Here is a 24,775-nt window from a genome sequence, read left to right as displayed (position 1 = left end):
AACTACTACAATACTCCCTTGACTACCACTACTAAGCGCACAGGAGAAGAGGAAATGCATTTTTTTTGCATGAATTTATATGGTTTCTTCTTCATGGACGTACAATAGTAGCTCAACATTGCCAACACTTGGTCTTGAATGTGATTGAATGGCTGGTAGCTAACATTAGCCAGCTGCAGCTAGCTAGGTAGCACCAGTTCTCAATATGATGTTGACAATAATGCATTGTTGGTAGTTACAAATATTCTACGTTCAGAAATATTTCAAAATCGCAAAACACATGTTTTTTGTTATATCTAACCACAGTCTTTTACCACACTACGTTGTTACCAGTGACGATTTTAGAATATAAATCTTGTTTGGGCAAACCCCCCACAAACACATGTTTTTTGTTATATCTAACCACAGTCTTTTACCACACTACGTTGTTACCAGTGACGATTTTAGAATATAAATCTTGTTTGGGCAAACCCCCCACAAAACAATTTGGGATGGATCCCAACAAAGCCACTACACAACACTAAACAATACATTAACTGCACTATAACGGTGACAAATGGTACAAACTGAGTCCCAACAGTAGTCCCAACACCTGACCACTGCTACAACTGGCTATCAGCAGAGACTTGTCTGGCAGCGAAACAGTTCATTCAGTCTAATTTACTGCCTTTTAAAACAAACATAGCTTATATGGCTGACTTGCTTAAACAAATGTGGTTTATACTGACAATTGAGATGTACAAACTATGGCATAACGGGATGATGAGCGGACAAGAGGCATACTGTAATTTTTATTGATACATTAATGAGCGAGCTAGGACGGACATTGTCAATATAACTATTTGTTCAGCACTACTGAAATGTGCACGACAGAATTCAGAACATGGGCTGTTCTTACAGTATACTCCCTGTACACCAAGTCAGAACCGTAGAGTAATAAAGAGGCCATATAAGTGGATAATGAAAGCTCTTACAATATTCATTGATAACATTTCTCTAAAACAGACTATATTCTGACTGTGCACCACTAAGTCAGAACAGTAGGCGAAATAATGAGGGGAAAAGGGAGCACATGATTAGGATTAGGCACATGGGCTACTAACAGATTACTACACAACATACACATAGTTGTACTTTCTCAGCTACAGTATACATATCTCCCTGGCATATTACATCATTTACAGAAAACAAGTTTAAATCATGACGACGTCGATGATCTTCCGATTGGAGCTCTAGAAAGAGGCCCGAGTTCCTGACTTGCAATTCCGAGTTCCCGACTTGCAATTCCGAGTTGCAATCTTTTTCCTAGTTCCCAGTTGTCTTGAACTCAATGAAGTCTGAGATTTCCCAGTTCCGAGTTTCCAGTTGTTTTAAGTGCAGCATTAGTCATGCTGGATTGACAGCATAGCCAGTTTTTAATGTTTTTCCTTTTAAGCTTGGAAAAGAGACCCGTAAATTCTGACTTGGACCACACACCCACTCCACTGAATAGCAGGCTAGTGATTGCTTTACAATGCTTGCTGTTAGCCACTGATTCCTTCCAAAGCACTCATTGTTGAATTTGGGATTTCCAACTTATTTTGTAATGTTTATGTCCAATGGCCGATTAGCGCTGATACATTTTATCTATAATGTCCCCAGTTACGATTTGGCCAACTTCTTCATTGCACAAAGGAATAACCTCAACCAAATTCCAAAGACTGGTAACATCAAGTGGAAGCGGTAGGAATTGAAAATAGGTTCCTATGAAATATCCCATGGCAAAGACATTTCAGGGAACACTGGGAATGTGATTTTAGAAATGAAAGCTGAAATAAATAATTCTCTCTACTATTATTCTCACATTTCACATTCTTAAAATAAAGTGGTGATCCTAACTGACACAAGACCTGAACATTTTATTCGGATTAAAAGTCAGGAATTGTGAAAAACTGAGTTTAAATGTATTTGGCTAAGGTGTATGTAAACTTCCAACTTCAACTGTACGCCCTTTACAGTGGACTGACAAGATATGACAGCTTGTTACAACATAGATGGAGAGGGAGAGAGAGAGAGAGAGAGAGAGAGAAAGGGATACTTATCGTCGAGACATTTCACAATTATTCTCACAGTAATGTTAATCATATAGTTTGCTCACAAACCGCTGCCCGTTTGGAGTAAGAAATCATGAATGTATTTACATGTGATATGCCTTCGTTCGTCGTTTGTCTGTCGGAACCGAGCCTTCTTGGAAAGGGCTTGGTCGGACTTTTCCGCAGCCCACTTGTACATGCTCTGATTGTCCACCAGAGGTCACAATGTCCTTCTTCATAATTGTCTGGTCTCCATGGGGTGTTTCCGCAGAACAACTTCTTAGCTGTACCAGTGATTGTCTGAGAGGGGAGGTTGCTCCTTTCTCCACCTTGCGTGGATAATCAGAGTTTGAACCACTTTACAGGCGCAGCTGCAGACTGATGATGTCTCGGTCTAGTAGGTAAGTACATTTTCTTCACCTCGTGTTGAGGTTTAAAGTTACAACCTTTTCAGACGTGTAGCGACCGCTCCACACTTTTCTGGTCTGATATGTTAATTCTTAGCCAGCCCTTTTAAGCACTCTGGTCAAAAAGGGTGGTTCCATCACACTGACATGCTCTTTAGACCGCACTCAGGGCGTGGCTACTTAATGTGCAAAGTATATGATTATAAGTTATCTCTTATGACTCCTAAAATCACATTCCTATCTTAACAAAAATATTTTTATGACATTTCGTGATATAGTCACAACATATTGGATGGAAACTTGACAGATAAAGGATGTAAACTTTCCAAGTTTCAGTATATTATCCATACAGTTTTTAATGACATGAAAAAATGGAAACCAATATTACATTACCTTTCCAGTTCCCCACTGACTATTTATCACATTGCTATATTAGAAATATTGTTCCATTATCCATGTTTGGACATTAGAGTTTTGGGCGGGCAAACGTCTCTGGTGACAAAGGCTTTCCTTTGGTTGATACTAAAGGGTAAAGAGAGTTCTCTCCTGCTTAATTTACGACCGGGTGTGGAGGTGTCAAAACCACCACATTTCCCTCCTCCCCCTTGCGGTTGAGAGAAAGCCTGGTTATTGTCAGCCATTGCCAAGCTGATTTGACCCATTGTGATCCTCAAAGGACAGTCATGACACCACCTACCCTTTTAAAGGATGGGATGGCCTTTGGGTCATTGGCAGTGTGTCTGCCACAATGTTGTTAATTCACACTCCACCTTTCATTATAGTAATGTTCTGGGACTTTAGGCTATGGTGGGCAGAGCCTGTGTGTGTGCAGCAATCTGTTTGATTGGACCAATTTACAAATTACCCACAACCCCTACCCCTACCCCTCACTTACACACACACACACACACACACACACACACACACACACACACACACACACACACACACACACACACACACACACACACACACACACACACACACACACACACACACACACACACACACACACACACACACACACACACACACACACACACACGCACACACACACGCACATCAAAACTGTAACGTCTGTCAAAGTCTTTTCACTTACTAGATTACATATTCAAATCAATAAATACATGAGGTAAAGTTAATGCATTTCAACATAAATAAATCTGCTTCCTTTTAAATAACATACACACATATGTACCGTACATTCTGCAACTTCCAATCAGGTATTGAACCAACTGAACTAAACACATGCTGATTCCAATTATTGATAGTTATCATGAATAATGGTTGGCTGAATGTATGATTACCGTAACAGGAAGCACAAATGCCATATGCAGAAGGAATATCAACAGTAAGTACCGGTGTCCAAACTGAAGGGCTTTGTTTGATTGACCATTTTTCTGTTGAAAGGTATGCAAATAAATATAACTCCCACAAATAGATTTTAGTCAAACTCTAATTTGATATGCAAACCTTGTATATCCCAAAACTGCCCACTTTAATCATGGTAAAAAAAAGGTTCCACTCTGTCCCATATGGAGTGACAGCATGATGAATGAAGGCTCCTGGGTAAATACACTCTGTATGCCTGCTAGGTATCTGAAACACTGGGGACAAAATTAACACAACGTTGACTGAATTTATATTCATGATGACCCTCGGGCTCAGTCCTATGCACCCTGGTCAAAAGTTGTGCACTAATAGGGAATAGGGTGCAGTGCTTAGAGAGTACTCAGACTCCTACTGAGCTCTCTATAGTCTAATTCAGGACATATTGACCTTTTGCACATGAATCAGAAGTCTCCTGAACCCTGTCGGAATGATAAAACAGATTGATGCACTTTTCTTCACATTCATCGTAAGAGTTGTCCCTCTGTGTCACACCTGCATTTTATTTTTTACTCAACCCTTGTTTAGAGAATTCTGCTTCATTGAATTCATTATCCAGATGGGCACAGACTTTCAGCCTGTTGTGAACAGTATTCCTGGTTACCAATCCTTAATGTAATTTAATGTGCAATTCCCGGATATACAGTATATAGAGGTTGTCTGCTACTGTTTATGTAATCCAAACTGCTGGTGTTTTCATACACTACAGTAGACATACTGAATGTGCAGTGACCCGTACACAAACATTACATTACGTTCACATAACGTTTCTTACGAGTAAGCATACAGTATTTTTTTAAAATCAAATGCATCTAGAATTTCACTTGGGTTGTCAACATGTATCATAATCCTGAATAAATCACTGTGTGCCGAAATGTTAAGTCTACCCATTAAATTGTTGGGAGCATATTTAGAGTGTGGGACTTTCTATCTTACTTTTACCTACAGTTTCCTCGGTTAGTCAGCACCTCTACAAAACATGTTGGGTGTGCATCAGCCCATGCTTTTGACTAGATAATGCATAGTCAGGCCAGAGCAAGCACAAGCACATGACACAATGCAAGGTACAGTATTTCCCCAGTTCAGTGTATAGGTCAGAGACTGAAGTGCCTGATTTCCCCTTGGTTTTGTCAGGTCCAAATAAAGTAAAATCGAATTTTATTGGTCACATACACATATTTAGCAGATGTTATTGCGGGTGTAGTGAAATGCTTGTGTTCCTAGCGCTGTCCTTAATGATCTTTTTGGTCTTGCTGTGATACCGGTGCTGTAGGTGTCCTGTAGGGCAGGCAGAGTGCACCCCGTGATGTGTTTGGCAGACCCCCGTCTGGAGAGCCCTGCGGTTGTGGATGGGGCAGTCGCCATACCAGGCGGTGATACAGCCTGACCGGATACTTTCAATTGTGCATCTGTAAAAGTTTGTGAGGGTTTTAAGGGCCAAGCCAAATTTCTTCAGCCTCCTGATGTTGAAGAGGCGCTGTTGTACCTTCTTCACCATACTGTCTGTGCGGGTGGACCATTTCAGATTGTCAGTGATGTGTACACTGAGAAACTTAAAGCTTTCCACCTTCGCCACTGTGGTCCCACTATGTGGATACGGGCGTGCTCCCTCTGCTATTTCCTGAAGTCCACGATCAGCTACTTAGTTTTGTTGACCTTGAGGGAGAGGCTATTTTCCTGGCACCACTCCACCAGGGCCCTCACCTCCTTCCTGTAAGCTGTCTTGTCATTGTTGGTAATAAGGCCTACTACTGTTGTGTCGTCTGCAAACTTGATGATTTAGTTGGAGGCGTGCATGGCCATGCAGTCATGGGTGAACAGGGAGTACAGGAGGGGGCTGAGCAGGCACCCTTGTGGGGCCCCTGTGTTGAGGAACAGCAGAGTGGAGGTGTTGTTTCCTACCTTCACCACCTGGGGCGGCCCGTCAAGAAGTCCAGGATTCAGTTGCAAAGGGCAGGGTTTAGACCCAGGGCCCCGAGCTTAATGATGAGCTTGGAGGGTACTATGGTGTTGAAGGCTGAGCTATAGTCAATGAACAGCATTCTTACCTAGGTATTCCTCTTGTCCAGATGGGACAGTAATCAAATTGAAGTGTGTCTAGGGTGTCAGGTAGAGGTGACATGATCCTTAACTAGCCTCTCAATGCACTTCATGCCGACAGAAGTGAATGCTACAAGGCGATAGTCATTAGGGAGAGTTATAATAGGGAGAGTTATAATATGTCCACAAACACTCCAACCACCTGATCTGCTCATGCTCTGAGGACGCGGCTAGGGATGCCGTCTGGGCCGGCAGCATTGCGAGGGTTAACATGATAAATGTGCTACTTACGTCGGCCATGAAGAATGAGAGCCCACAGTTCTTGGGAGCGGGCTGCATTGGCGTGTCCGCGACATGGCTGGTTTTCCCTTTGTAGTCTGTAATTGTCTGTAGACCCTGCCACATGTCTCGTGTCTGAGCTGTTGAATTGGGACTCCACTTTGTCTCTGTACTGACATTTTGCCTGTTTGATTGCCTTACGGTGGGAATAACTACAACGTTTGTTTTCAAACATATTCCTGGTCACCTTGCCATGAGTAAATGCGGTGGTTCACACATTCAGTTTTGTGCGAATGCTGCCATCTATCCATGGTTTCTAGTTTGGGTAGGTTTTAATAGTCACACTGAGAACAACATCCCCTATACACTTCCTGATGAACTCAGTCACCTTGTCAGCATATATGTCAATGTTACTCTCAGAGGCTACCTGTAACATATCCCACCCTCTGCATGATCAAAACAATCTTGAAGCATGGATTCTGATTGGTCAGACGAGCATTGAATATAACTACTTCCTGTTTGTTTTTCTGCCTATAGGAAGGGAGGAGCAAAATGGAGTTGTGACCTGATTTGCCGAAGGGAGGGTGGGGGAGGTTGTAGGCATTTCGAAAGAGGGAGTAGCAGTGGTCGAGTGTTTTTCTAGAGCGAGTAGTGCAGTCAATGTGTTGATTGAACTTCACTAACGTTTTCCTCAAATGTGCTTTTTAAAAAATCCCCAGCTACAATAAATGCGGCCACAGGATATGTGGTTTCCGGTTTGCATAAAATCCAGTGTAGTTCCTTGAGGGCCGTTGTGGTATCGGCTTGAGAAGGAATATACAAGGCTCTGACTATAACCAAAGAGTATTCTCTTGGGAGGTAATACGGTCGGCATTTGATTTGTGAGGTATTCTAGGTCTGGTGAACAAAAGGACTTGAGTTTCTGTACGTTATCACAATCACACCATGAGTGGTTGATCATGAAACATACACCACTGCCTTTGTTCTTACCAAATAGTTCTTACTTACCAAATAGTTCGTACTGAGAAACCAGCTGGCTGTATGGACAGAGACTGAACATTAGCGAGTAATATACTCGAAAGCAGTGGATGGTGTGCACGCCTCCTGAGGAGGACTAGAAGTCCACTCCGAAAACCTCTTCTTCACCGGCGGAGTCTTGGAGCAGCCTCTGGGATAGGTTTAATTGCCCTGGGGGTTACGAACAAAGGATCCTTTTGCGAAAGTTGTATTCCTGGTGGTAATGCTGGTTACCGCCACTCTGATATCCAAAGTTCTTTCCGGCTGTACGTAATAACACCAAACATTTTCCGTGCTAGTAATGTAAGAAATAACATGCAAAAAAACAAAATGCTGCAGTTGCTTAGGAGCTAGAAGCAGAGCTGTTATGTCTGTTGGCGCCATCTTGCTGTGGTCGTCCAAACCTTGTGGCAAGGTAACAGTAGGGCCACACTCAGTACTTCTCATGTTCCCAGCCTGTTGGACAAAGAGGCAGAGGTTATCACTACCGTCTGATTCACAAAACATGCACAATTAAGCCACTGACTCAATCCTGTGGTAAAAGAGAGGTCTCGGGTTCATTGACAGGTAATATGAAGAATATAGACAAGAATGTAGACAAGAGGACAAGTCTTGCCCATGGCCATGTGTGCCATAACTGATTGTGACACATCATAAACTTGGTCTTTGTCCTTTTCATATGTCCATTCCATACTTAATATAATATAACATTGCAGAAACATACAGAGTTGTGTTTAAAAGGCGTTATGTTTTACAACTTGTTTAAACAATTTGACTTGCATTCACTATGGAACACAGTTGTCTCAAGGCTTTATGGTATATAACTGGACTATATTTGATGGCTGACAGTTCTAGATGTTCATGCCTGTAGTCCTTTCCTAGTTACATTTACATTACATTTAAGTCATTTAGCAGACGCTCTTATCCAGAGCGACTTACAAATTAGTTTGTAGAATAAATAGTTATAATTTCTTAGTTGGTATCTTGTTAATGTGAAGCAATCTATTTTGACTTCCCAAACCATTTGTAATTCAGTCACTGGTAAATGAAAGAAGACTGCATCTTTTTTTGTTGGCTCTAATCTTTTGAGGCTTGAACAACTATCTGCATATCGTATTTGATTTAATTGAGCTTTTTTGTTAAATTGCCGCCCAACAACATGCCTGATGAAAATGACCTGTTTTGACAGCCATTAAATATCAGCCACTTATTTTCCCATCAAACATTTACAACCACTGTAATCTTCACATTCCTCAGTACGGAAGAACCCAGTACAGCAACATAGCACACTTGAATTTCGCTGTGGTTCTTGGACCTTTACTTTTCATACATGATGTTCTATATAACAATGTTTTTTTTCTTCCCAAAGATGTATCAGTTCAATAATGAGCAGCTAAAACATGTTTTTCTCAAAAGTAACGCATTCTTAATTGTATGGTAAATAAAAAAGGTATTAGGACTCAGTAGCTAAGGCACTAGGCTACCAAAAGCAATACATTATGATTGATGTTACAGCACCACAGCATTGTTGATATGGAAATCTATTTTTCTTTGTCAAACAACCATTTCTCTTGTTGATATTAAACTGGACAAATCTTCAACGTGTGATTTTGTGACTCAAAATAATACTTTGACATTTTCAACTGCCAGGTTTGTAGCTGTCAAAAGTGAGGTGATGTTCCATTGTAAAAGTGCATTTTATATCAAAGTAATACATGTTGACATATTATGTCTTTGAAAATAGAGGCCAAAGATGCAATTTTTACTGTCTGTTTTCTGCAGTCTGCATATCTCTGAAAGTTGATGAACAACAGATCAAAAAGGTCAGTTTACTAAAATATGTGAATTCTAGAAAATGTACTTTAGCACTTTAGTATTTTTGCCACGCAAGTGCATATTTAGTCTGCTAGGCTCACGCTCCTCGCCGGCACTCCACAAAATGGTGTTAGCATACTGCGCTAAAGCCTAGCCATTAGCTCTGGCAGCTAACTCTTCAGGTCTCAGGCAAGGTCACAAAAACACGTGAGCTTGGTTCAATGAACCATCTCTGCTACTCTCCCATCCTGCCCCATGTTGCCCACTACGTTGGTGGGAGGAGAAGTTTCTTTTGAACAGATCGAACTCAGCATGGTGTCTTCTTCTATTGACAGCTGCTGTGATGATTTCCTGTCCCTCTGAGAAAATGACCCAAATAGTGGCTAAACGTCTTGGTCCCGGGGAGTGATTTGGCAGCACACCGCACCGTATTGAATACTAATACATCTAACTCAGTTTGGGAATATTGTCTTGGAGATGGCTGCTTTCTTTACACGGGGTTTACATGTAAACAGGGTTTACATGGGGTTTACATGGGGTTTCCTTTGGGTTGCATGAAGTGCAGCTGGGTGGTGGTTGGAAGGGGGTGATGAAGTAAGTTGTTGAATGCGAGGGTTCTCTCTCTCTCTCTCTCTCTCTCTCTCTCTCTCTCTCTCTCTCTCTCTCTCTCTCTCTCTCTCTCTCTATCTCTCGTTGTGTTCCATGTGACTCAGTGCCAGAGATGCCCCACAGGAACAGAAGTCTGTCTCCTTACTAGGCATTTAAAGCAACGCTGCCTTGCATATATGCAGGAGCTCCCTGCTGTTCTGACTCGCTACAGCACTCCCAGGTCTCAGCATTCCCCTTCTCTCCCTCTCCCTCTACCCCACCCCTCCCCCCCACCCCACCATCACCGCCATGCACACACACAGGCATGTCAGGGGCCAGTGCTGGCGTTCCGTGTCACTTTGTGTAATAAATATATGACAGCAGTCTGTGGTGGTGTTGAGGGAGCACTGAGCGTCTACTGTCTCTCTTACTTAGCTGATTTAAGAGGACCTGAATTAAGCTGGGAGAAACGGAATCAAGGCACTGTCAGGTGTCTAGGCACTGTCAGGTGTCAGGTGTCTAATATTTTATACAGTATGAGCCCAGACAAGGAGTACTGAGTCCAAGTCTGTTAGCTCCATTTTGCTCTAAAAGCATTATGTAAGGCGGGATGTTATCGTTAGACTGCACCTCCCACCACAACATTCTTATTTCCTGTATTGCTGAGCCATACAGAACCATAATATGTTAAAGGTCGACCCCCCCCCCCCCCTTTCAACCTCATGTTCATTATGTCCAGCATAATACCAGTGTCAACATACGTTAAAACTGTGCATTTCTACATTTCTAGAAAGAAAAAAAATCAATAAAAAAAACAGTGATTTTCAAACAGTATGAGGTTTGCGGTGAAGTGGGAAGCAATGATATACCCTCCCTCTGTCTAGAAACTCCCTGCAGGTTTTGAAAATCACTGTTTTTCTTACCTTTAATCCTACCCTGTGATGTCACAGAGAAGCATTATTTAGGATCTTATTTCTTGTCTACAACCGGTTGGTCAAATTTAAGCATTGTTATAAGCCATACTAAAAAACCTGTTTAGCATGGGTTTAGCACGGATTTAGCACGGGTTTAGCACGGGCCTATGATGCAAAAATGGGCATTTGAGAAATTCCTATCTCTTGACATTTGTAACTTTGTTTCAATATTGAAATTCGGTCTCCACTGTCCTATGGAGAATTAACTACCCAGGACAAGACAGACATCTTTTCTCAGCCAGTCGAAATCATTAATCATTATAATTTTTTGGATATATACAAAGAAATGGCAATGGAAAAACATGTCAAACTCTATGTAATGCAGTTATGCAAGCTACATGGTTTGACATAACTGTGTTAGCCGTAGTTGGCTAGCTAGCAAGCAATGGAAGAACGCGTTGCCAGCTAGCATGGCAACGGAACATTTAGAATGAAAGACGGGTAGCGTCCATAGATATAGAACAAAAATACTTCACAACTGCGTCGCGCGTCTTTTTTTATTGTGAGATGAAATAGTAGCCTATTAATAAATACATTTGATCAAAATAATGTTTTATTTAATTCAAATCAAATCAAATTGTATTTGTCACTTGTGCCGAATACAACAGGTTTAGACCTGACAGTGAAATGCTTACTTACAAGCCCTTAACCAACAATGCAGTTTTAAGGAAATACTGTACCTACAAAAACAAGTAAGAGATAAGAATAACAAATAATTAATGAGCAGCAGTAGTGGGGCTATATTCAGGGGGTACAGAGTCAATGTGCGGGGGCACCGGTATTAATTTAATATGTACATGTAGGTAGAGTTATTAAAGTGACTATGCATAGATAATAACAGAGAGTAGCAGCAGTGTTCCAGAGGGGGAGAAGGGGGGTAGGGGAGCAAATGCAAATAGTCTGAGTAGCCATTTGATTAGCTGTTCAGGAGTCTTATGGTTTGGGGGTAGAAGCCATTTATGAGCCTAGACGAGAACAGTCTATGACTAGGGTGGCTGGAGTCTTTGACTATTTTTAAGTCCTTCCTCTGACACCGCCTGGTCTTGGATGGCAGGAAGCTTGGTCCCGGTGATGTACTGAGTTGTACGCATTACCCTCTGTACTACTTTGTGGTCAGAGGCCGAGCAGTTGCCATGCCAGGCTGTGATGTAACCCATCAGGATGCTCTCGATGGTGCAGCTGTGCTTGGACCATGTTTGTTTCTTGGTGATGTGGACACCAAGGAACTTGAAGCTCTCAACCTGCTCCACTACAGCCCCATCGATGAGAATGGGGGCGTGCTCGGTCCTCCTTTTCCTGTAGTCCACAATAATCTCCTTTGTCTTGATCACATTGAGGGAGAGGTTGTTGTCCTTGCACCACCCGGTCAGGTCTCTGACCTCCTCCCTATAGGCTGTCTCATCGTTGTCGGTGATCAGGCCTACCACTGTTGTGTCATTGGCAAACTTAAGGATGGTGTTGGAGTCGTGCCTGGCCTTGCAGTCATGAGTGAACAGGTAGTGCAGCAGGGGGCTGAGCACTCACCCCTGAGGGGCCCCCGTGTTGAGGATCAGCGTGAAGGATGTGTTGTTACCTACCCTTACCACTTGGGGGCAGCCCATCAGGAAGTCCAGTTGCAGAAGGAGGTGTTTAGTCTCAGGGTCCTTAGCTTAGTGAGGAACTTTGAGGGCACCATGGTGTTGAACGCTGAGCTGTAGTCAATGAATAGCATTCTCACATAGGTGTTCCTTTTGTCCAGGTGGAAAAGGGTAGTGTGGAGTGCAATTGAGATTGCATCATCTGTGGATGCGTTGGTGCGGTATGCAAATTGGAGTGGGTCTAGTGTTTCTGGGATGATGGTGGCTACAGGCATGAGTGCTACGGGTCGGTAGTCATTTAGGCAGGTTACCTTAGTGTTCTTGGGCACAGGGACCATGGTGGTCTGCTTGAAACATGTTGGTATTACAGACTCAGACAGGGAGAGGTTGAAAATGTCAGTGAAGACACTTGCCAGTTGGTCAGCGCATGCTCAGAGTACATGTCCTGGTAATCCATCTGGCCCTGTGGCCTTGTAAATGTTGACCTTTTTTAAGGTCTTACGCACATCGGTTGCGAAGAGCATGATCACACAGCCGTCCGGAACAGCTGATGCTCTCATGTGTTTTTCAATGTTTCTTGCCTCGAATCGAGCATAGAATTTATTCAGCTCGTCTGGTAGGCTCGTGTAACTGGGCAGCTCTCGACTGTGCTTCCTTTTGTAGTCTATAATAGTTTGCAAGCCCTGCCACATCCGACTTGCGTCAGAGCTGGTGTACAGTCGAGGCCAACAGTTTTGAGAATAGCACAAATATTAATGTTCACAAAGGTTTCTGCTTCAGTGTATAGATATTTTTGTCAGATGCTACTATGGAATACTGAAGTATAATTACAAGCATTTCATAATTGTCAAAGGCTTTTATTGACAATTATATGAAGATTATGCAAAGAGTAAATATTTGCAGTGTTGACCCTTTTTTTCAAGACCTCTGCAATCCACCCTGGCATGCTGTCAATGAACTTCTGGGCCACATCCTGACTGATGGCAGCCCATTCTTGCATTATCAATGCTGGGAGTTTGTCAGAGTTTGTGGGTTTTTGTTTGTCACCCGTCTCTTGTGGATTGACCACTAATTCTCAATGGGATTAAGGTCTGGGGAGTTTCCTGGCCATGGACCCAAAATATTGATGTTTTGTTCCCCGAGCCACTTAGTTATCCCTTTTGCCTTATGGCAAGGTGCTCCATCATGCTGGAAAAAGGCATTGTTCATCACCAAACTGTTCCTGGATGGTTGGGATAAGTTGCTCTCGGAGGATGTGTTGGTACCATTCCTTATTCATGGCTGTGTTCTTAGACAAAATTGTGAGTGAGCCAACTCCCTTGACAGAGAAGCAACCCCACATATGAATGTTCTCAGGATGCTTTACTGTTGGCATGACACAGGACTGAGATGGTAGCGCACACCTTGTCTTCTCTGGACAATATTTTTTTCCGGATTCCCCAAACAATCGGAAAGGGCCCCCGCCATCAGAGAAAATGACTTTACCCCAGTCATCAGCAGTCCAATCCCTGTACCTTTAGCAAAATATCAGTCTGTCCCTGATGTCTTTCCTGGGGGGAAGTGGCTTCTTTGCTGCCCTTCTTGACACCAGGCCATCCTCCAAAAGTCTTCGCCTCACTGTGCTTGCTGATGCACTCACACCTGCCTGCTGCCATTCCTGAGCAAGCTCTGTACTGGTGGTGCCCCAACGGTCTTGGTGCTTGCTGAACTTTCTTGGGCGCCTTGAAGCCTTCTTCACAACAATTGAACCGCTCTCCTTGAAGTTCTTGATGATCCAATAAATGGTAGATTTAGGTGCAATCTTACTGGCAGCTATATCCTTGCATGTGAAGCCCTTTTTGTACAAAGCAATGATGACGGTACGTGTTTCCTTGTAGGTAACCATGGTTGACAGTGAAAGAACAGTGATTCCAAGCACTACCCTCCTTTTGAAGCTTCCAGTCTGTTATTCAAACTCAATCAGCATGACAGAGTGACCCCCGCCCCTTGTCCTCGTCAACACTCACACCTGTGTTAACGAGAGAATCACTGACATGATATCAGCTGGTCCTTTTGTGGCAGGGCTGAAAGGCAGTGGAAATGTTTTGGGGGGATTCAGTTAATTTGCATGGCAAAGAGGGACTTGGCAATTAATTGCTCTGATCACTCTTCATAACATTCTGGAGTATATGCAAATTGCCATCATACAAACTGAGGCAGCAGACTTTGTGAAAATTAATATTTGTGTCATTCTCAAAACCTTTTGCCACGACTGTAGTAGATTCGTTCTTAGTCCTGTATTGACGCTTTGCCTGTTTGATGGTTCGTCGGAGGGCATAAGCAGGAATCAAATGACCAAGTCACTGGTGCTTCCTGCTTTAATTTTTGCTTCGAAGCAGGAATCAGGAGTATAGAATTATGGTCAGATTTGCCAAATGGAGGGCGAGGGAGAGCTTTGTACGTGTCTCTGTGTGTGGAGTATTGGTGGTCTAGAATCTTTTTTTCCTCTGGTTGCACATTTAACATGCTGATAGAAATTAGGTAAAACTGATTTCAGTTTCCCTGCATTAAAGTCCCTGGCCAATATAGGAGTGCCACCTCTGGATGAGCGTTTTCTTGTTTGCTTAAGTTACAATTAATTCAAATGTTGGTAACAATTGAACACTCGAGGTTAGGCAAAAACGTTTTTTAGCATGGCTGTGCTGATCTACGGTACACGGCTTTCCCTCGAAATCCGCCGTTTTCACATGTAGGCACTGATATTGTGCTGGAGATAATATGATGTTGAAAAGTGGTGGACGTGCCCTTCAAGCTATATCTTCAATCTAATCAGATTCCATGTTTTGTGTTGTGTTGGTCATTGACATAGACCACTAGAGGTAAGCAAGCGGCAGTGTTAGAAAACATACAACCAGGCAGAATTTTCCTCAAGCTGTTTCCCCAGGGTGTTATTCAAATCACCTCGATGTGATGCCATTTGCAGGGAAAGCACAAATCCTCCTTGTACTCCCCTTGTGGCGGTTTCTGTTGAGTCAAACCTGGATTTTGATTCATTGCTCCACTGAGGGTGAGAAGAGAACTCATCTGCATATTTCCGAATGAGCATTCCATGCATACAATAAGAACCATGAATGGTTAAGATCTGTCTGAACAACACTAGAGTCTATGGTGCTGCACTGTATCAGTATTTACAATATATTGACACACCCTCTGAGAGTAACACCCAGGCCTACTGTATGGAAACTCATAAATATTGTCACATACATGTGTCCCTCTATCTGAGATGTGGTCCTCCAGAGGGATTTTCTCCACCGTAGCTTGTGACATACAGTATCTGACATTTTCTGTGTGGAAACGTACAGGACATAGCTATGTGGCGGCTGGGATGGGGATGGGACATGGGGATGGGAGAACATAGTTATTCATTTTCCACAGAGGGGGCAGGGAGAATGGGGGCAGGAGGTAGAGAGGGTGACAGGAGAGAGAGTGGGGACAGGAGGGGGAGGGGTTGACAGGAGAGAGAGTGGGGGAGAGGGGGAGAGGGGGGACAGGAGGGAGAGGGGGTGACAGGAGGAAGAGGGGGGGCAGGAGGGAGCGGGGTGACAGAAGGGATAGGGGGGACAGGAGGAAGAGGGGGGGAGTGACTGGCAGCTTGGTGGGATTTCTGGTATTGCATCAAAGGTACTGTGTGCTGCTGCTCAGAGCTGAGTCTAATTTCCCCCAATCTAGCGTTCCAGCTGTCCAGGATTTAAGCAGCTCAATTGGACTGTGATACCTAAAGGTGTGCCATCCCACTCGTGCAGTCCGTCACAATGTGACTCATGAAAAAGTAAAAATATTTCAAGTTTTCCTTATTTTCAAGTTCCAGTGAATCACATTGAAGTTCAAAGAATCGATAGACGTCACATGTTACAAAAATATTTCATATCTGCACTTAGTAGGATGAACGACTTATAGACTAATATAACTTTCTTTGTAATGCACATTAATCCTGGATTTCAGCATAAGGCATATGATCCATCCATTAATCACGTATGTGCAACAGCCTCTTTCTTCTCTTGTTAAACACGAGGAGCTCATATCCAAGGCATCATTGATTGCAACAACAGCATATCACTTCAAATCCAGTCTCTCACATCACTTGGCTGGGCTTGGAAATATCAGAGGTTGGCTTTGGTGCTTGACAGGGCAGAAATCCTGCTCCTTATAGGGCAGCTCATAAAGCTACTTAAGTATTTTGACGCCGTGCCATAATTGGTGGAGGGCTGAGAGAGCCTGAGTAAGCTGAGGCCTGACCCCAATAGCTGGATAGGATCAATGAGCTCTGTGTTCTCACACAAAATGTGGTACAATAGGAATGAGGGCAGGCGTTCTAAGCGTACCATTGGAGAGAGAATCTCCTTTCATCTATATATAGTTTGCACATTTTCGAGACCTGCTTTCTTTGTCTGAGACTGAAACTTCTCCCATTGTTGTTTTTTAAACTCACATATGTGCTCTCTCTGTCTCTGTTCCGGCTCACTCCCAAATTGCCTGCGCGACACTCAAGGAACTAATGTCGTTCAATGGAGGAAATGTTATCTTAATGAAAATTAAATTTATGTGATTCTCTCAATGGAGGAAAAAGACTACAGTAATCAGCCTACTTGAGTTACTACATGAATAAGTAGAATGAATGTGAAAGGAATACAGTATGTGACGGTAATAGAAGTAGATGAGAGAATGGATATAACATTTTTATTAAAATATTTTGTAATTCTTCACGTCTCTCTGTGCGCGGTACTTGTTCGGTGCTTCAGCTTTGAGGAGTTTCATCTAGCTGCTGGAGTGACACTGGAGATGAAGTTTACACATCTGTTAGACATTATTAGAACATGTTAATGGGGTGCCTGGAGAGACTTGAAAATCAAATGAAAGGAGAAAAGACTGCAACTTTAGATGGAAGACTACAGTGGGAAGTTCACTCGTTTCACGGGATGCCAGATCTGCCTACGGAACATGGCTGTAGGGGTACGGTTAGCTCCTTGAGTTGCCAGATCTGCCTACGGAGCATGGCTGTAGGGGTATGGTTAGCTCCTTGAGTTCCCAGATCTGCCTACGGAACATGGCTGTAGGGGTATGGTTAGCTCCTTGAGTTGCCAGATCTGCCTACGGAGCATGGCTGTAGGGGTATGGTTAGCTCCTTGAGTTGCCAGATCTGCCTACGGAACATGGCTGTAAGGGTATGGTTAGCTCCTTGAGTTGCCAGATCTGCCTACGGAGCATGGCTGTAGGGGTATGGTTAGCTCCTTGAGTTGCCAGATCTGCCTACGGAGCATGGCTGTAGGGGTATGGTTAGCTCCTTGAGTTGCCAGATCTGCCTACGGAACATGGCTGTAAGGGTATGGTTAGCTCCTTGAGTTGCCAGATCTGCAGCAGGGGGACGTTTAATGGCACCGCATCAGGTATTCAGGCCATTCTTGTCCTAGTCTGTCATTTCATGTTTAAGGGTTCCACCATAAGGATCTTCAAGGATATTCAAACTTTTATTTCAGTGCTTACATAATAACCATGTGTGCCATCATTCAGGATATCCTATGTAATAATTCTGTATTTTAAAGAGCTCCCTAGTCCTTGAATGGTGGTTCTGTCTCCATAAGTGGATGTTATGTAAGTGGGACCAGCCTCTCAGGCTCCCTGGGCACTGTATGGGTGAGGAGGTGGCATAAGGAAATAAGAGCTCTCTAATCCCCATCCGTTCTGACAGTGCTAATGGTCTGTAATGGCCAGTGCTAAAACCTCTTGGCTCCCTGCAGCCCCCCCCCCCCGTTTCACCGATACACTCATCCCTCTCCTAGGCTAGGGTCAGCAGCAGGGAGCAGTCATGTGGAAATGCAGGGCGACTGTCATGCCATGTGTGGGTGTGTGACAGGAAGGGACTGATGGAGATAGCTCTCACTACACTATAATGAAGGTAGAGAGGGTGACAGAGGGATTGACTGTCACCAGTCACACGTCTGAATAATGCTTTCAGACAAAACCATAATATGAGGTGTGAATTGAACCATCAAATCAGTCATTATGAATCACTGATGATCATACATTTTGTTCATCCCCTCCCCCCTCCACCATCTTTAGGTCATGTGTGTCGAAATCATACAATACCCTTATTAGTCTGTATCTAATCATTAACAACATTCATAGAGTCCGATGTGAAGTCTGACGTGAAGGATAAGCTGCTTTCCCGGGAACAGGCCCAAATCCCAGTCATTTGCGTGAAGAGAAAAGGGGGCGGAGGTCGGGCTGCCTTCTGAGAATTTGTAGGTGAGCAAGTAAACCCCCACTGCCATCCGTCCTATTGGCCAACGTGCAATCATTGAAAAATAAAATTTATGACATACGAGCAAGATTAAACTGCGAACAGGACATTCAAAACTGTAATATCTTATGTTTCACCGAGTCGTGGCTGAACGACTACATGAAGAACAAGTAGCTGGCAGGTTTTACACTGTACTGGCAGGATAGAACAGCAGCCTCTGGTAAGACAAGGGGTGGCAGTCTATGTATATTTGTAAACAACAGCTGGTGCACGGTGTCATGACTGTCTGGATCAGGTCAGGTTACAGGAGACCACAACCCTACAGATTATCTCTCAACCCCAACAGAGGAGGAGAGATCTAGGGTTCTGATGATGCGGGGGGTTTTATGGCCCCTCATGGCCCTGGTAAATCTCAGGCCACAGACAAATTCCTTTGTCATCTCACTATGGAGAACCAGTCTCAAATTAAACATGAAATAAAGGGAACAATGGTTTCCGTCAGCCACAATGGTGGTCATGATAATAGATGGAATATCAGAATGTATGTCATTTTTGTTTTGCTATTAAAGGTTAATAGATGACGTTATTACGAAAACATTGTAACATGAAGAGTTTTCCTAGTATATGTGTGATGTTCATACATTGTACGTTATGTGGAAAATGTCCAAATCAAATGGAATGTCTTGGGGAAGATGAAATCTTAAGTTAGTTGTCTAAAATGTTATTTGAGAAAAGTCTAGCCTTTGCCTCATTAACTTGGTACGCCCAGAGAATTGCCCTAAAGGCAATTGAGTATAGAATTTACAATAGGACTACGTGACCCCAGCTGCAGCAGGGTCTGAAAAAGTCAACCAACACAGAAAGCAACACAAGTTTGAGGACAAAGAAATCCTTTTCTACCCAAGCTACGGATGAGTAGCTGTGTCTAAGCGGGTGAATTCAAGTCGAACCACCTAGCCTCCATCTCCCATCGAACCGTGGTATCTAAAGGGTTTCATTCCTATGCTGTGAGCTCTGAGCTACAGAGCTGTCTGTCCTCAGAAGACCCCATCCAGAGAAAAGGGGGGGCAGACTCCTAATCCAAAAGGGACACGGACACCGGGAGGATGAGCAACGAGGTGCGCAGGAGAAGTGCGTCATCGAACAACGGAACGGTCCAGCAGAGAATCCCCGGAGATCACCCCCTATGTAATTACATCATTATATTCTGACCCATAAGAGCAGCCGTTTGAGGCTAGGCTAGTGTTAGAATAGCATAGCTGACAAATTCACCAAATGTATAGTTCTCGCGTACTTCTTTTTTTCTCTCTCTTTTGAAATTCCCATTGTGGATAACACGCGCCATAGTGTGTTGGCCCGTTATACTAAGTTCTCATCAATAGCCTATAATGTGTTTTGTCTATGTGTATCTTTTATCATTATTATTATATTATTATATTATCATCATTTTAGCTTTTTAGTAAATGAATATTCAACTAAGATTGGAGTGGTGCGAATTCATTAGTGGGACCCGGGTCCGTGCAGATTCAAGGGCTATACGACATTCAGATTATGAGACTGATAGAGGAAACTGGTTAATTAGCGGCTGTTGTAAAATCAATATTGTAAGGGTTTTCCTCCTCCTCTTCGTCTGAGGAGAAGAAGTGAGAAGGATGGGAGGACCAATTCGCAGCGTGGTAAGTGTCCATGGTTCTTTTAATAAGAAAAATTCTAACCTGAACACACACCAAAACAATAAACGTGACAAAACCTGAAAACAGTCCTATCTGGTGCAGAGAACACAGAGACAGGAAACAATCACCCACAAACCCCAACACAAAATAAGCTACCTAAATATGGTTCCCAATCAGAGACAATGACTAACACCTGCCTCTGATTGAGAACCATATCAAGCCAAATACAGAAACAGACAAACTAGACACACAACATAGAATGCCCACCAGGCTCACGTCCTGACCAACACTAAAACAAGGAAAACACACAAGAACTATGGTCAGAACGTGACAGATATTCAGATATTCTTTGAGTTAATTTGGGAAATAGAAACTCAATAAAAACTGGTTTTCCCATGGTGCCCCCAGGTTAATGAGTTAAGCGAGTTGCTTGATTCAGTTAATCACGTAATTAGAAACTTGTAATCATTCGATGAGCAACAGTTGTCACATTAACTAATACAACGTCACGACAACGGTATCTAAGAAAGTCTCAAGGTTTTGCTCACCTGAGGTAGAGTATCTCATGATAAGCTGTAGTCCACACTTTCTAACTAGAGAGTTTTCATCTGTATTTTTTGAAGCTGTCTACTTACCACCACAAACCGATGCTGGCAGGAAGACAACGCTCAATGAGCTGTATTCAGCCATAAGCAAACAGGAAAACGCTCATTCAGAGGTGGTGCTCCTAGTGGCCGGGGACTTTAATGTAGGGAAACTTAAATCTGTTTCAAAAAATCTCTACCAGCATGTTAAATGTGCAACCAGAGGGAAAAAGCTCTAGACCACCTTTACTCGACACACAGAGATGCGTACAAAGCTCTCCCTCGCCCTCCATTTGGCAAATCTGACCATAATTCTATCCTCCTGATTCCTGCTTACAAGCAAACATTAAAGCAGGAAGCACCAGCGACTTGGTCAATAAAAAAGTGGTCAGATGAAGCAGATGCTAAGCTACAGGACTGTTTTGATAGCACAGACTAGAATATGTTCTGAGATTATGCCGAAGGCATTGAGGAGTACACCACATCAGTCATTGGCTTCATCAATAAGTGCATCGATGACATCGTCCCAACAGTGAATGTACGTACATACCCCAACCAGAAGCTATGGATTATAGGCAACATCCGCACTGAGCTAAAGGGTAGAGCTGCCGCTTTCAAGGAGCAGGACTCTAACCTGGAAGCTTATAAGAAATCCCTCTATGCCCTCCGACAAACCATGAAACATGCAAAGCGTCAATACAAGACTAAGATTGAATTATACTACACAGGCTCGGATGCAAGTTGGATGTGGCAGGGCTTGCAAACTATTACAGACTACAAAGGGAAGCACAGTCGAGAGCTGCCCAATGACATGAGCCTACCAGACAAGCTAAATTACTTCTATGCTCGCTTCCAGGCAAGAAAAAATGAAACATGCATGAGAGCATCAGCTGTTCCGGATGACTGTGTGATCACACTCTTCGCAACCGATGTGAGTAAGACCTTTAAACAGGTCAACATTCACCAGGCCGCAGGGCCAGACGGATTACCAGAACCTGTAGTCCGAGCATGCGCTGGCCAACTGGCAAGTGTCCTCTCCCTGTCTGAGTCTGTAATACCAATATGTTTCAAGCAGACCACCATAGTCCCTGTGTCCAAGAACACTAAGGTAAACTGCCTAAATGTCTACCGAACTATAGCACTCATGTCTGTAGCCATGAAGTTCTTTGAAAGGCTGGTCATGGCTCACATCAACACCAATGTCCCAGAAACCCTAGACTCACTCCAATTTGTGCACCACCTGAACAGATCCACAAATGATGCAATTTCAATTGCACTCCACACGGCCCTTTCCCACCTGGAAAAAAGGAACACCTATGTGAGAATGCTATTCGTTGACTGCAGCTCAGGGTTCAACATCATAGTGCCCTCAAAGCTCAACACTAAGCTAAGGAACCTGGGACTAAACACCTCTCTTTGCAACTGGATCCTGGACTTCCTGAGGGGCCACCCCCAGGTGGTAGGGGTAATTAGCAACACATCCGCCATGCTGATCCTCAACACGGGGGCCTCTCAGGGGTGCATGCACAGTTCCCTCCTGTACTACCTGTTCACTCATGACTGCACGGCCAGGCACAAGTCCAGCACCATCATTAAGTTTGTGGATTACACAACAGGCCTGATCACAGACAACGACAAGACAGCCTATAGGGAGGAGGTCAGAGACCTGGCCAGGACAACAACCTCTCCCTCAACATGATCAAGACAAAAGAGATGATTGTGGTCTACAGGAGAAGGAGGACTGAGCACGCACCCATTCTCATCTATGGGGCTGTACTGGAGCATGTTGAGAGTACTGGAGCATATTCCTTGGTGTTCACATCACCAACAAACAAACATGGTCCAAGGACATCAAGACAGTCGTGAAGAGGGCACTTCAAATCCTACTCCCCCTCAGGAGACTGAAAAGATTTGGCATGGGTCCTCAGATCATCAAAAGGTTCTACAGCTGCAGCTTCGAGAGCATCCTGACTGGTTGCGTCACTGCCTGGTATGGCAACTGCTCGGCCCAGTACAGAGGGTAGTGAGTACGACATCACTGTACTGGGAAGCTTCTTCCTGCCTTCCAAGACCTCTATACCAGGCGGTGTCAGGAGAAGGACCTAAAAAGTGCCAAAGATTCCAGCTACCCTAGTAATAAACTTCTCTCTGCTACCACATGGCAAGCGGTAACGGAGCGCCATGTCTAGGTACAAAATGCTTCTTAACAGCTTCTACCCCCAAGCCATAAGACTCCTTAACAGCTAATCAAAGGGCTAACCAGACCCTTCTTTGACGTTGCTGCTATTCTCTGGTTATTATCTATGCATAATCACTTTAACTGTACCTACATGTTCATATTACCTCAATTACCTCGACTTACCAATGCCCCTGCACATTGACTCTGTACCGGTACCCCCTGTATATAGCATTGCTATTGTCATTTTACTGCTGCCATTTAAATATTTGTTACTTTAATTTCTATTTTTTTTTACCTAACTCTTATTTTTGAAGCATTGTTGTTTAAGGGCTTGTACATGTTAGAGTAAATAACTCACGGACACTAGAGAAGCTTGACCAAGTGTAATTCTTCCCAACGGGTCGATACAGCTGGATTCAGACAAAAAAAAACATTTCACACAAGCACTAATATTTAACACTTTCTCCTAAGCTGAGTCTCCTTTTCCACAACCGAACGCATCTAGGTTGCTAGATATAACCTCAGTGATATCTGTTCTTCCTCACTTCATCTAACCTTATTGATACCAGTGTCTCTTCTCCTCCCAGAGGTTCCCTGGTGGCTAACATTAACATATCCTGACATAATGTAAACGTTAAACATTACCCTCTTTCCCTCAGTGACATTGTTCATTTCTAAGATCTCCACCCGTCTCCCCTTATCAATGCCTGCCACATGTAATCGCTTCCCTGCACTCAACACATTCCAAGCTTAGTTGCACACACTATATACCTTCCTCCTATAGCCCTTGACCTCTGGTCTAGACCCTCTAAACCTTAGCACTCCATCAGTGACATGAATAAGTATATTCTACATTCTCAAAACCCAACATAAGTAAACATTTCACTGTAAGGTCTGTTGTATTCGGCGTATGTAACAAATTACTTTTGATTTGATTTAGAGGTAGTCCTTCATAAAGGTAGTCCTTCTTACAGGAAGTCCTTCGTGAAGCTAGTCCTTCTTAGAGGAAGTCCTTCGTAAAGTTAGTCCTTCTTAGAGGAAGTCCTTCTTAGAGAAAATCATACTTACAGTAGATGTGGACTTTCAGAGGGGAGGTCGTTCAGAGGGGAGGTCGTTCAGAGGGGAGGTCGTTCAGAGGGGAGGTCGTTCAGAGCGGAGGTCGTTCAGAGCGGAGGTCGTTCAGAGGGGAGGTCGTTCAGAGGGGAGGTCGTTCAGAGGGGAGGTCGTTCAGAGGGGAGATCGTTCAGAGGGGAAGTCATTCATAGAGGTAGTCATTGTATGTGATTTTGCTGTTGACAGTTCTAATCGAGACCAATTTGTACTTCAGCCAGGAGAATAGGCAGTCTGCATTTAGTAGCTGAATACATTAATGCTTTCGTTGAGATACAACTGAAATCTATCCTAATTGTGTTATAGCAGAGGCTTTATTGTATAGGGCCAGTCGAAGAAATAGAAATGTACATCTGTGAGAGAATGACAAATTATGAGTTGATATATAGAAGCCGTGGCAATCCTAACTAAGCATTTACAGAAAAGAGTCTACTCTCTGTTCTTGATTGAAGTTAAGATGGCCTACTGATGAAAATGCTACTGATTAGCTTTTATCCTTGAAGCACCCTCAGCGGGGCTGCAAAAACGGAAACATCCGGTTTAGTGGAAAAGCATGGAGGAAGAGGCAAAACCTGAAAAAAAGGATGCTTCCGATCTCTACCGACCCTGCTCAGGCATGTGTTTTATGCCTGCTACATTAGGTTATCCTTGAAGTGACCTGAAATTGCTTGATCGGAAAAGACAGAAGGCATTTTAGGGCCTAATTTGTATGTCATGTAACATTCATCCCGTCCAAAAATGACTGACAGATTATGTTCTAGGCTACAGACACTACTTGCATACCAAATGTATGG

This window comes from Oncorhynchus gorbuscha, linkage group LG23 (genome assembly GCF_021184085.1).
Source record: "Oncorhynchus gorbuscha isolate QuinsamMale2020 ecotype Even-year linkage group LG23, OgorEven_v1.0, whole genome shotgun sequence".
Taxonomy (NCBI): Eukaryota; Metazoa; Chordata; class Actinopteri; order Salmoniformes; family Salmonidae; genus Oncorhynchus; species Oncorhynchus gorbuscha.
Note: the sequence above shows the minus strand (reverse complement) of the source record.